The sequence below is a fragment of the Mustela nivalis genome (genome assembly GCF_964662115.1).
Source record: "Mustela nivalis genome assembly, chromosome: 8".
Lineage (NCBI taxonomy): Eukaryota > Metazoa > Chordata > Mammalia > Carnivora > Mustelidae > Mustela > Mustela nivalis.
The window spans coordinates 37,526,556-37,540,545 of NC_139027.1; the positions used below are offsets into that span (position 1 = coordinate 37,526,556).

The 13,990-nt window shown below is 42.0% G+C and overlaps 1 gene segment (V, D, J or C); it reads right to left on the reverse strand.

Moving 5' to 3' along the window:
- Positions 1-13,990, reverse strand: part of LOC309870879 (immunoglobulin kappa variable 4-1-like) — a 73,947-nt gene that overhangs the window by 14,267 nt on the left and 45,690 nt on the right.

The window sequence follows — 13,990 nt, forward strand, 5'->3', positions numbered from 1 at the left end:
GTTTCTGAACTTCATATAAATGGAATTATACAGTACATACTTTTTTGATGTCTTGCTTCTTTAGATCAACGTGTTCTTTGAATTTCATCTCCATTGTTGGTGTGGCCATAATTCGTTTTTTTCCTGCTGAATAGTTCACTATTACAAAAATATATCACAATTAATTTTTTTATTTGAAGGAATAGTACAGAAGTCCTGTGACATAATAGGAAAAGTGCATAAACCTCAGTGTATTGCAGGCATTTCTTAAGACAGTGTCCCTTTTATTTTTGGATCATCTTTGCACACATTACACAGCATGTGTCTAATAGAGAAAATATCCATGAAGCTATTCTTACCATTCAACCATACAACATACTTTTTTTCCTATTTTGTTATATTACACTCTGTTTTAATCCATTAGTCTAGCTTTTATTATTAAAACATACAATCATGACACTAATTTCTTAGCCCCAAAACAGATAAAATCCTTCATTTTATAAAGCACTGTCCTAGGAGATATTTCTCAATGTGACATTTTATAGAGGCCCAAGGCCCAGAAATCTGAAAGTATGCAACAGCAGATCCCCCAACGTGATGGGGGTAATTTTTCCTTCCTGTAAGTCATGGGTCAAGTATTAAAGAACTAGAAAAAAGATGAAAGAGAAAATATTTGGATTATGTAAGAAAGAAGAACAACCCATGATGTTTTAACATTTTTTGGGTGAGGTTTTGATACTGGGTGGTAAAAAGAAACACAATGAACAGGTCTGGCAGGCTTGATGGAACCCCTGAGCAATTAGTATAGATCAAGGCAAAATAATTCTATGTTTAGGAATAGTGAATTGGTTGCTGAAAAACAGCCCTAGATCTTAATGTGGCTGTGGATGAGACATACTTAAATTAGTTCTAAGTTTCTCTTCCACGTGTCTCTCTATGAGGTTCCTCAGTATATCTATGATGACCATGATTATGGGAACACTGAACACAGGAGTGATAGTAATAAAAGAAAAAATAATATATGCTATGTGTTTGATACAGTGCTCAATATCTTACTTTTGTTTAAACTGCAAAAAGAACCATTGTTGTCACAATTTCAAAGACAGGGAAACTGAGACAAAGGGAAATTAAGTGAACGGGATCAATATCATACTTCCATAAGCAATGCAACTTTGTCCCCAGCCCAAATGGGGTGACTTCAGGGACTTCTCTGATAATATCAGGACCTTTGGATGAATAGTGTCTGACGGTCAGTAAGCTGTAACTCCTGATGTGATGACCATTTATGTGGAAGTTGGAATAGCAGTGATAAAACTGCTTCCTTGAAATGTACAAAAAGGTTGGAAAAGCAAGAGTTGAATGGCTTCTGTTTTCTTCTCAATGGGCTTGTGTCAAACACCATCTGGAGGAGTTTAAGTGATAGGTAAGGCAGGAGGACACAGGAGAGAAATCCTTCCCAGGCTGTCTTCAGCATCCTCTGCCGTGACAACCTGGGGAAGAGTTGCTCAAGGGCAGAGAAGGGGAAGTGAATGATCTTAGGATCTGGAAGCTCAGATGGCCCTTTGCAGCCCACCCTGCTGTCCAGAGCCCATGTCAATGCCTGGGTCAGTGCTCTGGGGGGAGATCTGCCTCAGTTAGGACATAGATTGAATCAGGGAAGCCCCAGATATCTGCAACACATATAATCAAATAGCTTCTAATAAGCCAAGAGAAATAACTAGTACAAGTAAAGGGGGAAAAAAGAGCCACAATAAGCAATTCTTTGTGCAAAGATGGTAAGTAATTACATACAAAGGGGGTAAATTTGATCAGTAATGCAGGACCTGCCCATGAAAATCTCACTGTGTTGTTGCTATGGCACAACCAGATGGGCTAATGTTGAGCAAACTGCCAAGATTAAGTTGTGGTGAGGCTGAAGAGTTAGTGGACATTTCACGTGTTGCTGCTGAAATGTGTATTGGCACATTCATGTCGGAAAGTTGTTTGTAATTATCTACAAATGAATATACACACCCTGGGACTTAGTACTTTTTTACTCTGATATACCCAACAGAATTGAGAGTGTACGTGCTCAAGGAATGTCATGACAGCGTTGCTTATGACAACCCCAAACTGGAAACAACCAGTTACTGATCTCAAATGGAATCATCGAATGAAAACATCTTTATCCTCTCTGTGCTTTATATCTTTTAACTGACAACTAAGCAGTAGGAATTCATGAGAACTTTTCAGGACAGAAGTTCCATCCCTCACAGGAGACACTTTGGGGCTGGGGATGCAAATTTCTACATAGAGGGAAATATTTATTAAATAGAGGGATTATGAGGTGGCCTGTGGTCAAAGGGAACTTCTGTGGCACTTTCTCAATTAAACTGGGGTTCCTGGGGGCCATGCTGAAGGATTAGCATTAATATAGGAATAACCTACCTACCCAACATAAGACACTGCTGCCATTTCTTCCAGGGCTCACATGAATCTCAGCTCTAGAAAATTTATTTACTTATTTACTTATTCCAAAAAGTGCAAAGAAAAGAAATGACAATTTGGGGAAGGAATTCAGATTACAAATATAGAGATCAGGGCTTTGAAATATCTAGATCTTTGAATCTTATAAATGACCTTCTCACATGGCCTTCTGAGGAATTAGGAACAGTCTTTCTTCAGTCTACAGGTAGCAGAGGAAAATATCAAAGCCTCCTCTGTCAAGAAAGAACTTTTAGAAGCTTTTGCATTTTTTAGGTATTTCAAGGCAAGAAATTATGAGATAAACAACCAAACACAAAAGGAGACTTTTAACGTTTTCATGTTAAGCTTTGTAGGAAATGGTAATATTTTTGAAGTCAAAAGTTCTTAGGAATATGTTACACAAAAAATAATTTCAAAACTGATACTCAATAATAAACACGATGGATGAATAATTTTCAGCCAAATTTGAACATATTGAGGATTCACATATGATAATGGATAATGTGATTCTTATTTTTTTAGTATATTTGACACACAGTGTTAGATATTGTGATTCTTAATTTAACATGTGTAATGAATAGTTTCCAAACTCGTTGTAAGATTTATAATATTATCTTATGTTTTCCTTTTTGTTTTTTTCCTGTTTTCTTTCATTTCCAGTGGTTCAACTTTCTGAATCATTCACCAGCAGGATTCATTAGGAGGGTAGGCGTCTTCAAAACAAGATTCAGGACTGCATTGGCTAGCACTCTAAGAAAAGATCAAGGGAGAAAACACATGAAAGAGTAAATAAAATGACAACTAGTAACATACGGGACATGGGCTATCTATCTATCCTAGTTCTGTCACAACTTGTCATCAGCACCCAAGTCCCTCCATAGAGTTCAGGGTTTACTAACACTACCATTGTTACATAATAATTCTTCCAACTATGGTAAAAAATCGCACTCTAGGAGGAGTTCCTAGAAGATATTCAGACGGAGATTTGTTGTGTAATCTTGCCTGGACTTGCATGTATTCAATAATTCTTCAAGTCAGTATGACCTTGGATTTGAATTACCTGAGATCTAGCAGAACTGCTAATTCTATTCCTTCAGTTTCTCCAAGATTTTGTTTGTGCAAATGACTCGAGTTGTGAGGTAATTTGAGGTTGACACAGTTCTCACCAACAACTGACTAACACCTACATCAGGCTGACACAGGCAGAATCGTCAGGTTATGACCCTACTTTAATGAAGGATGGTTGGTAAACTGATGTCCCAAGCAGCTCTGACCCTGCACCCTGTTCCACAGTGACTGTGGTTCACCCAAGACCCAAGAAAATGTTCGACATGGGTACAGGTGACCTCAAATTATTAGAAAATTTTTTTTTAAAGATTTTATTTATTTGTCAGAGAGAGCGAGCAAGAGCGAGCACAGGCAGACAGAGTGGAAGGCAGAGTCAGACGGAGAAGCAGGCTCCCTGCGGAGCAAGGAGCCCGATATGGGACTCGATCCCAGGACGCTGGGATCATGACCTGAGCTGAAGGCAGCTGCTTAACCAACTGAGCCACCCAGGCGTCCCACAAATTATTAGAAATTTTATCCCAGTCCTTGCTATTCTCACCTACAGAATCTCAATGTGAACTACAGACTCAGAGCTGGGGATGCTGAACAGAAAAGCCAAGTGAGAGACAACAACTTCTCACACAGAACTAACAAGGAACCAGACTCCCTGACAGAAACTGCTTACACGTGATGAGGAAGCCTCTGTATGGGAAGGGAAATATTATTTCTGGGAAATGGGAAACATTGTTCATTCTGCCCATCTTTTTAGAACATGTTGACTTAAAAAATCTCTTTGTTTCATATGGAGTGTGTGTGTGTGTGTGTGTGTTTACCCTATCTAATATGCACCATGTGGCATGTATGTGTCTATCAACTGTCTGTTTTGTCTGTCTATCTATCTATCCAACTATCAGCCTCTCTGGGGAGGGAGACAGAACTATGACCGGATACACACCACATTGTAACAATCAGTTACCACAAACATCATACACTGCCTGAAGCATATATTCTGTCTTCTTTCCTATTCTCTTCTGCAGGACTATGAGTTCTCCTTGTGTAAGTGAGAGATTCTTTTCTACCTGTCAAGTTCCTTTCACTTCATGAGGTCCTAGGTGAGTTTAATTCATTAATAACTCATTAATAAATTGCCTAAACCACTAACCTGGAAACAGCAGATCCCAGAGACTCCTGATCTCTCTCCAGTTTATCCTGGGATCTGGAGATCACCGGTCAATCAGCTGGAGTGGGACCTGTTGTCTCCTGGACATTAGCTGACAGGAATCCAGGCAGGATGGCCATTCACCTGCCAGAAATGGGCTTTGGACATGCGTGCCTGTATAGTCAGGGTTTCTGGAGCTTGATTAGAAGGCAGGGCCATGAGCACTGTGTCCTGCCACAGATCCTGATTATCACAGGGATTTCCTGATTCCCACACAAGCAGTAGGGAATTTGTCTCTGTTAGTTTCCCTCCAAACACAGAAGCCATTTTAAGTTACTGCACTCCCAGGAGAGGGACCTGCACCCTGTCTTTTGCTCTTTCCACTCTGCCACACCCACCACAGGATTTGCATATTGTCCCCTGGGGAGGACCTTGCCTTGGAAGTCTGAGATAAAGTTCAGCTCTGAGCTTGTGTTTACTTACTAGGACTCAACAGTTCAGCTTCTCAAAATGAGGTTCCCTTCTCAGCTCCTGGGGCTGCTGATGCTCTGGGTCCCAGGTAAGAGCAGAGGAGGGAGGAGATGGGAGTTTGGGGTGTGGAGGGTGAGCTGTCTGGGTGCTGTTAGTCCCTATGTGCGTTCTGTCCAGGGGTGAGATTCCCCTCCAAGAGGGGAATTTAATTTTGAAATCCGAGAAAATTATGAGAAATTAAAGGGAACAAAGAACAGTGTTTTAGTGAGATGCTGGGGGGGGGAACTGTGGTCACTCTATGCCCTGCAATTCTTGGGTTCTCCATGGAAATGGGATGTATTTACAGTAGGAATTTAATTACAAAATAAGATTTAGCCTAATATAAATGAAATTTAAATTCATAATAATGGCTCATAATGGTTTTCCATAATCTGTACTTATCTCTCATTGTTGTAGGATCCAGTGGGTAGGTCGTGCTGACACAGACCCCACTCTCACTGTCAGTCACCCCCGGAGAGCCGGCCTCCATCTCCTGCAGGGCCAGTCAGAGCCTCGTACACAGTAATGGAAACACCTATTTAAATTGGTACCTGCAGAAGCCAGGCCAGTCCCCACAGCTCCTGATCTACAAGGTTTCCAACCGTTTCACTGGAGTCCCAGACAGGTTCAGTGGCAGTGGGTCAGGGACAGATTTCACCCTGAGAATCAGCAGGGTGGAGGCTGACAATGTGGGAGTTTATTACTGTCAGCAAGATACACATGATCCTCCCACAGTGGTTCCGCCCCGAACACAAACCTCTTGGTCTGGTGGTCCCCACTGGGTACGTGTGTTGCCTGAGCTGGGAGCCGACACAGCAGAGGCTCTGAGCTGGCATCAGAGGCAGGTGCTGGGGAAGTCAGGGCAGTGACATGCAACTGAGTGCTCTGGACCGAGTCCTGACCTCTGGGCACCAACAGCCTCAGCAGGGCACAACCAGCTCCAGAAGGGACATGATCAGCCTGTGGGCTGAGCAGTGAGCTGGCAGGCATAGCTGCCATGAATGTCAACCTAACACTCCTGGCTTGTGTGTAGGGCTCAGGGAGAATTACTCAGCCTGAGCATCAGAAACCTGAGGCATATTTGTGGCAACACAATTTCATACATTTTTGAGCTAACAAAGTTTGTGATATTTTTAGTAGGATAATATTTTATATCCTTCAGAATTTATTATTGCTTATTTTCCCACTATCTGAATTTCTTCTTTCCCAGTTACACTAACTGTTTTTATGCTATATTCTCTAGATAACATTCTATACACACTAATCTCACAAAAAATATGGCTGGGAAGGATTAGTAAATCTTTTTCTTCAAGCTCCCAAGCGGACTTAGAAATGCATAGCAGATATATGCTCCTAATCCTGTAAAGATGATGTCCATATATACTATGAAATTTTACCCAGCCATTAAAAGAATGAAATCTAGCCATTTGGCACAACATGGATGGACCAATAGGGTATTGTGAGGTGAAGTAAGTCCAGAGAAAGGCAAACATCATATGATTTCATTTATATGTAGAAAGATGTAGAAATATGTAGAAATCTGGCTTCCAGATCAAGTCCTGACTTTGCCATTCAAATTTTAATCCAGAGAAAAAATCTCATGAAGGAGAAAATACTAGATCTTGGTCTATCCTTGTGCTGGAACCAATGCACATCATTTTTCCCCCAACATATTTTTAACATTAAAAAAAAAAAAGACTTCTAATGCAAAACCAGGAGCTAAGAGCAGGCTGCTTTTGTCACTATAGAACATTTTAAATTTGGAAAGAACAGCAAAACATTATATGAGGGTGGCAAACAAACAAACAAAAAAAGACGGGAGAGATAGAGGACTCACCGTCTGGACACCTTCTCCCTCAACACTCACCCTCCAAACCACTGAGATGCACAGTAGCCTGTGTTTCTTCTAAAAGCACCCTGAGCTGCTTTTAGAAGCAGCCTGCTCACAGAGCTTCTGCCACCCCCTCAGCCACTTCTAGACTTCTAGGCCTGCCTAGAAAGTGGAAGAACAATGTTTGAAATCAAGATAGGTAGGCTAGACCACTCTAGGATCACACCTTACTGCAGACAAACACCAGTCCCAAATTCGCTCCTGGTTTCTGGAATATTTTAGTTCCCGCTTCCTAGAGCCTCTCTCAGCCTGTCACAATTCCTGGTGGTTTGAGTGTACTCAGTATATGACCTTCCATTACCTGCTCTCTCAGTTGTTTGGCTGATCCTCCTCCAATCCTCTCTTCCTTACCCAATCTTGTTCAGTCACTCTCCTGGCCATGCCTTAGGTGCACCATCAGAAAATCATGACAAGTTCTCCATCATTAGAATGCTGAGCATCTCAGGGGAGCCTGAGTGGTTCAGTCCATTGAGCCTCTGCCTTCAGCTCAGGTCATGATCCCTGGGGTCCTGGGATGGAGCCCTGCTCAGCGGGGAGTCTGATTCTCCTTCTCCCTTTGCCACTCCCCTGCTCATGCCCTCAGGTGTTCCCTCTCCCTCTCTTTCTCAAATAAATAAATGTTTCTTTTAAAAATGTTGAGTATTTCAGCATTGTCCCATTCTAAGAATTCTGCAGCTCAATCCACTGGGTATGCCTCTGCCAATAATTTCTGGCTTTCATTACAGTAAGACCTGAAATCTATAGGAATAATATATGTTGTGTTTCCATGGAAAATTTGGCATGTCTGTAGTGTCCCTTTCCAGGTTATCAGGGTCCAACCCTGGTCATTATCTTTGAGCTATCTTGCAACTCTTTATAAACTGTTGGTAACAGATGAATGATTCTCTCCTGTCTGGTAGTTACTTAACTGATGTCTTACATCACCATGGAGAACGAGCATGCCTCTCTCTGCAGTTCATTCCTTTACTCCAAGTATATCTGTGTGTTTTGACTTTTTCTTTGAACCAGTTACATCTTCCTCGTTCCCTCACAGCATATGAGTAAAAAAGTTCAACCCATGTTCATCATTACTATGTCTCGATGAGAGTCATAATTTTACTGTTTTCTGAAAATTAGCTTTTAATGAGTCTATTGACCTTTTCATATTTTCTTGTCTTTAAGCCCTTCATAGTCTCATTTTCCTCCTTTCTCAGCTGAATTCCATGATCCTTCTTTATAACAACTCCCTGTATGCAAGGGATATAGGCTTCCTCAGCCTTCCATTGTCTCATTTCATGTAGCAAAGTCCCAACCCTCCACATATCTGCTGGAGGAAAACACACAGCAATCCCGACTGCTCCAACTTTGATTCATGACCGCTCACCTCCTAAGGCTCTTCACCCTGCCCCACAAACATACTTCACTTCCCGGGTCTCGTCAGTCTTCACTCTTTCTCTTTCCTTCTTCAGGTTCTAACAGCTCCTCCTTCATCCTCACTTAAAGCCAAGTATCCCATCTCCTATTTCCTAGGTCAAGATGGTCTGCCCCCTGCCACAGAAATGTGAAAGAGAGGAAAGAAATGTGAGCCTTTCTACAACAGGAGCACCAGTCCGCCAATTTTAAGCACACGAGCAAGCCAGCCAAGATCAATCAAGATCAATCAAGCCTGAGCCCATATTAGCAGAACTGTGCAGCCAACCAATAAACATGACAGCAACAAACATGCTACCATTTTAAGCCACTGTATTTTGTGGGTGATTTATCACATGACACTAGCTAACTAATACATCATCTGATTTTAATTTTCTACTCACTCTTCTTTGGCAAGGTTTTATATACTTCCTTCCTTCACTTTTCTTTATAGCTCCTCCAACACGATGTAGTAAATATTTACTGATGCTGTTGATTATCACCTGGCTATCCCAGCTGGGGTGAAAGCAGATGTCTTTGCTCTGGACACTGAGGAAGCCCTCAGAAAACATACCTTGAATGAGAGAAATGGATCCCTTAATAGCGATTCTTGAAGTAGATTTCTAATTATTAAGAAAACCTGTTTTGTAGGTAAAGGCATTTGGAGCACACTGACCAAGTTTGCTGCAGTCTTTCCTGAAGCTAAAGTTCATCAACCCATGAATTTCAGAAGGAGTTGAGGAAATAATACTAAGATGCTCAGACTGTCTCCATTTTCACACAGACGGACATGCTAATGAACTGTTTTACAAGGGAATAAAGTTATGGCACACTTAGAACCGAGATTTCCTTCAGTCACAAGATTAGACCTGAATGCCCAAGGGACAACTTTAAAGAAAAAGGTGACAAGTGGTGTAAAAAGGTGCTTAGGCACAGGACCCTGTGTTCCTAAAGTGAACAGTGTTGAAGAGTGTGGGAATCAGAGCACCTGGGTGGCTCAGTCTGTTGAGCGTCCAACTCTTGGTTTTGGCTCAGATCATGATCTCAGGCATGTGAGACAGAGCGGGCATCAGGTCCCCACTCAACAGGGTGTCTGCCTGAGATTCTCTTCATCTCCCTCAGCCAAACCCCCCAGCAATAAATAGATAGATAAAATATTTTAAAAAGAAAGAATGAGAGAATTGCCTTTGTGAGAATGAGTAAGCCTGGAAGAAATGGAGAAGAGAGAGAAGGGAGGTAGGAAAGGAGACGGAGCAGAAATGAATGTGCAGGACACTGCCCAGGAAGGCTGGGAAACAGGGCTCATGGAAGGAAAAAGGAAGAGGGACACTACCTTCCACGTGGGAGATTCTGAATAGGAGAGCTCAAAGGTTTCATCCTGGTGATGGAGGGTGAATAAGAGAATGAGGAATTAAAAGAGAAATGTCCCAGAGTCCAGGAGGAGGAGGAAGGGAGAACTGATCCACAGGGTGTAATGTTCATGGTCCTTTGTCAGATGCTAAAGACAGACCTTCCTGGCTCACTCCTGCCATGGGACCCTGGGAAACATGCAGCTTCCTGGGGCACAAAACCCCCCGGCAGCATCCCTGAGACATCTTCACAGCATTTGTCTTCACTAACCCCCCACAAAAAGGGGTACAAGAGGGATGCCTGGGTGGCTCAGTTGGTTAAATGGCTGCCTTCAGCTCAGGTCATGATCCCAGGATCCTGGGATAGAGTCTCACATTGGGCTTATTGCTCAGTGGGGAGCTGCTTCTCCCTCTGCCTCTTGTTTCCCTTGCTTGTGCGCGCGCTCTCTCTCTCTCTGGCAAATTAATAAATAAAATCTTTTTTTAAAAAGGGGTAGTTTGAGAAATGAGCACAGGGTTGCTTGGGCACCATATAAACTTTCCTGCACCTTTTCCTCATTCTGCTGTTCCTTCTTAAGCAAAGGGAAAGGGGCAGGGGTGGGATTCCCTTAAGATGCTGTCCCAGTGAGGCAGTCCCAGTGAGGAGGGCAGCGGCTGTGGAGGCTTCGGGCACACTGCAAGTCCAACCACAACACTCCTGCCATCATTCCTCTAAGTGGGGCAGATGCCTGAGTCTTCCTCTGGCAGGTGGCACTCTGGCTGTTCCGTGGGTCCCCATCCACTGCACTGCTTCATGACATGAGCCATGTCCTAAACCCAGACAGAGCCGGTATCAAGTAGACTTTGCCTGGGGATCCACACCTCACTCTCAAAAAGGGTCAATTCTCCCATGACTCCACCCCTCCATTTGCCCCTGATGATGGTTAATTTTATGTGTCAACGTAAGTAGGCTAGAGTGCCCAGTGAGGTGGTCAATGCCAGTTTAGATGTTGCTGCCAAGGTATTTTTTAGTGTGATGAACATCTACAGCAGTAGCCCATATCTTTTGCTGCACAAAAGACCACAGCCCTGTTTCTCTTCATAAAGGAAAGAAAACTTTATTATTATTACAGAAACACTAGAAACAGAAGAGGAAAGGAATCTACACATACAGAAAGGGAATAGTAGGCAGGAAATGAGAATAAGGCCACTTTACCTCATATCAGGTACTGAAAAAACCCCACCTCCCACCAGCTAGGGAAGCCCTGTGGAGACAACCAGACTGGAGTCCCGACTGAGAGGCCAGGGTGGAGCATCCTCCCCTCAGGGGGAACTTCCAGGGGATCATCCCTACAAGGGCCACATTTATAGGGCAAATAATATAGTTTGAAATTAAACATTTGTTCACTTATGTGCAGTTTAAAGCAAGCTGAACATCCACATTGTCATGTTTCTGTATTTTCACGGAGGCCAAGCTATGTGCATCTGCCTCCCCTTCCAGATCTCATTCTGGGGGACCAGCCCTGCCTGGAGCAGGAGGGGATGGGAGACAAGGCTGTAGCTCTTGGTGTCCAGAACAGAAGGGCCAGACCTGGAAGCCGATATCCCTGATGAACATCGATGCAAAAATCCTCCACAAAATGTTAGCAAACCAAATTCAATGATACACTAAAAGGATTATACACCATGATCAAGTAAAATTTACTCTAGAGATGCAAGGATGTTTCAATATCCATAAAACAATCAACATGATATATCACATGAACAAAATTAAGGGTAAAAATCACAAGATTATCTCAACAGATGCAGAAAAAGTATTTGATAAAATTCAGTATCTAGTTACCAAAAAAAACAAAAAAAAAAAAAACAAAAAAAAAAACCAAAAACAACCAACCAACCAAACAAACAAACAAAATACAAGAAATACCAAAGGTTATAGAGGATATGGAGAAAGAGGATATGGAGAGTATAAGGAGAAATACCCTCAGGTATTGTTGTTGGGGATGGAAATTGGTGCAGCCACGATGGAAAACAGTATGGAGTTTCCTCAAAAACTTAACAACAGAACTACCCTATAATCCAGTTATTCCTGTTCTGGGTATTTGAGAAACTATATATGCACCACTGGGTCCATTGCAGCATTATTAAAACAGCCATGATAGGGAAACAACCTAAGTGTTCACTGATGGATAAGTGGATAAAGAAAGAAGATGTGTTATAAATCTGAATGCACATAATGAAATAATACTCAGTCATGAAAGGGAAGGGAATCTTGCCATTTGGGACAACATGGATGAAACTTGAACGTAATATGCTAAGTGAAATAGGAAGACAGAGAAAGACATTATGTATAATATCACTTCCATGTGGAATCTAAAAAACCCAAATACATACAAACAGAGAATAGTTTAGTGTTTGCCAGGGGTTGGGTGGTGAGATAAATAGGGGGATGTTGATCACAGGGTACAAACTCTGCATATGAAATAATTTCTGCTGGTCTCATGTACAGCATGGTGACTATAGGTAACAGTATTCTATTGTACTTGAAGGTTACTAAAAGAATAAACCTTCAATGTTCTCACCACAAAAAAGTAAATAAGTAAAACAAGAAAGATAATTATGTGAAGTGAAGGTTGCATTAAACATCCTTATGATGGTAACCATTTCACAATATAAACATAGATCAAATTATCACATTGTGTAAAACTTAGATTACACAATGTTATATGTCAATTATATCCAGAAAAAAGAAATGTTGACATCATTTCCTTCTGGCCCCCATGGTTTCTGAATAGAAATCCTCTGTCATTCGAGCTGTTTTCCTCTCTGAGTAGGTGTGATTTTTCTCTTTCATCCTATGATATTTTTCCTTTTTCTTTAGTGCTCAGAAATGTTAATTCGATGTGTCTTGACATATATTTCTTCAGGATTATGCTATTGGGGGTCTGTTAAATGTGAAAATTTTTGAGCAATTACTTGTTCCAATTATTTTTCATCTCCATCCTCTCTCCCCACTCTTTCTAGGATTCCAGTGGCACAAACGTTAGATCCTCTGTTTGGTCCCATGTATCCCAGACACTGTAGGGTTTTGTTGTTGTTGGTTTTGACTTTGGGGTTTTGTTTTGCTTTGATTTGCTTTTAGCTAAGTTTCTCATTTTGATTAGACTGGGTAATGTCTTGCTTCTGATCTTTCCTCCTTTATCCTTTCACTCTCCTCCTAACAGACCCTTCCTAGCCAGCCACCCCGTACGGCATCCATATCCTTACTTCAGGCCACTTTCCCGGCCACATTAAGTCAATGACCATTTGTGCTCTTTGAGCATCTACTAAAAAAACATCCTATTTCATTACGGAATGGTATGGGGGCTGTCCAGTTTAACTTACATCAACATATCATGCGAACCTGGGCAGAACCTGGAGTCCTTACTCTGCTATTAGCTGGTTGGCAGGCCCTGCATCTTTAATCACATGTGGTAAGAAACAAAGACAGGAAAGCTATTACAATGCAGTAAAAAGTTTTTATTATACACATAGTCTCCTGGAAATAGAACACATAGCATGCCACCCGGCGACACAGGCAGTACTGAGGTGAGAAGCACAGGCAGAAAGAAGTACTGCTGGCCTGTATTTCATGAAGGATAATGGAGAAGCAAAGTCAATAAGCTACATAGACATAAGATTGGATAGTTTGAAAATTTCAGCAGGCTGCAGACTACAGCTTTGCCCCTTGTCCTTTGGTACCCAGGGGGATTTGGGTAGAGGGAAACGTCACAGATTCCTGGTCTCATTGACAAGAAGAGAGTAAGGATTTGGACACAGGATTGTCTGTCTTGCATATCAATCCTATGCCCTTGGGCAAGTCTTTTACTGCCTCTGAGAATTAGCTAATTTTGGGAGAGACAGTCCCTTCCTGGCTGGAGCAGCAAGAATGCAGAAATAAGAAAATGCATTAAATATAAAGCCTCATGAGGCTGAAAATAGAAGCTCATTTAGGGGTGTTTGGGCAAGAGTGGTAATTATTGTGGTGATCTGAAACTCTTGTCCCATAAATCGTCTGCTTGCTGAATCTGCTTGGATCCAATACTAAAGAAAATACTATCTCCTTTCTGGGATTGTCTGCTGCTGGGCTCCACCCAATCTTAAAATCTGGTGTGTCAGGGACACCTGGGTGGCTCAGATGGTTGGCCGACTGCCTTCGGCTCAGGTCATGATCCCGGAGTT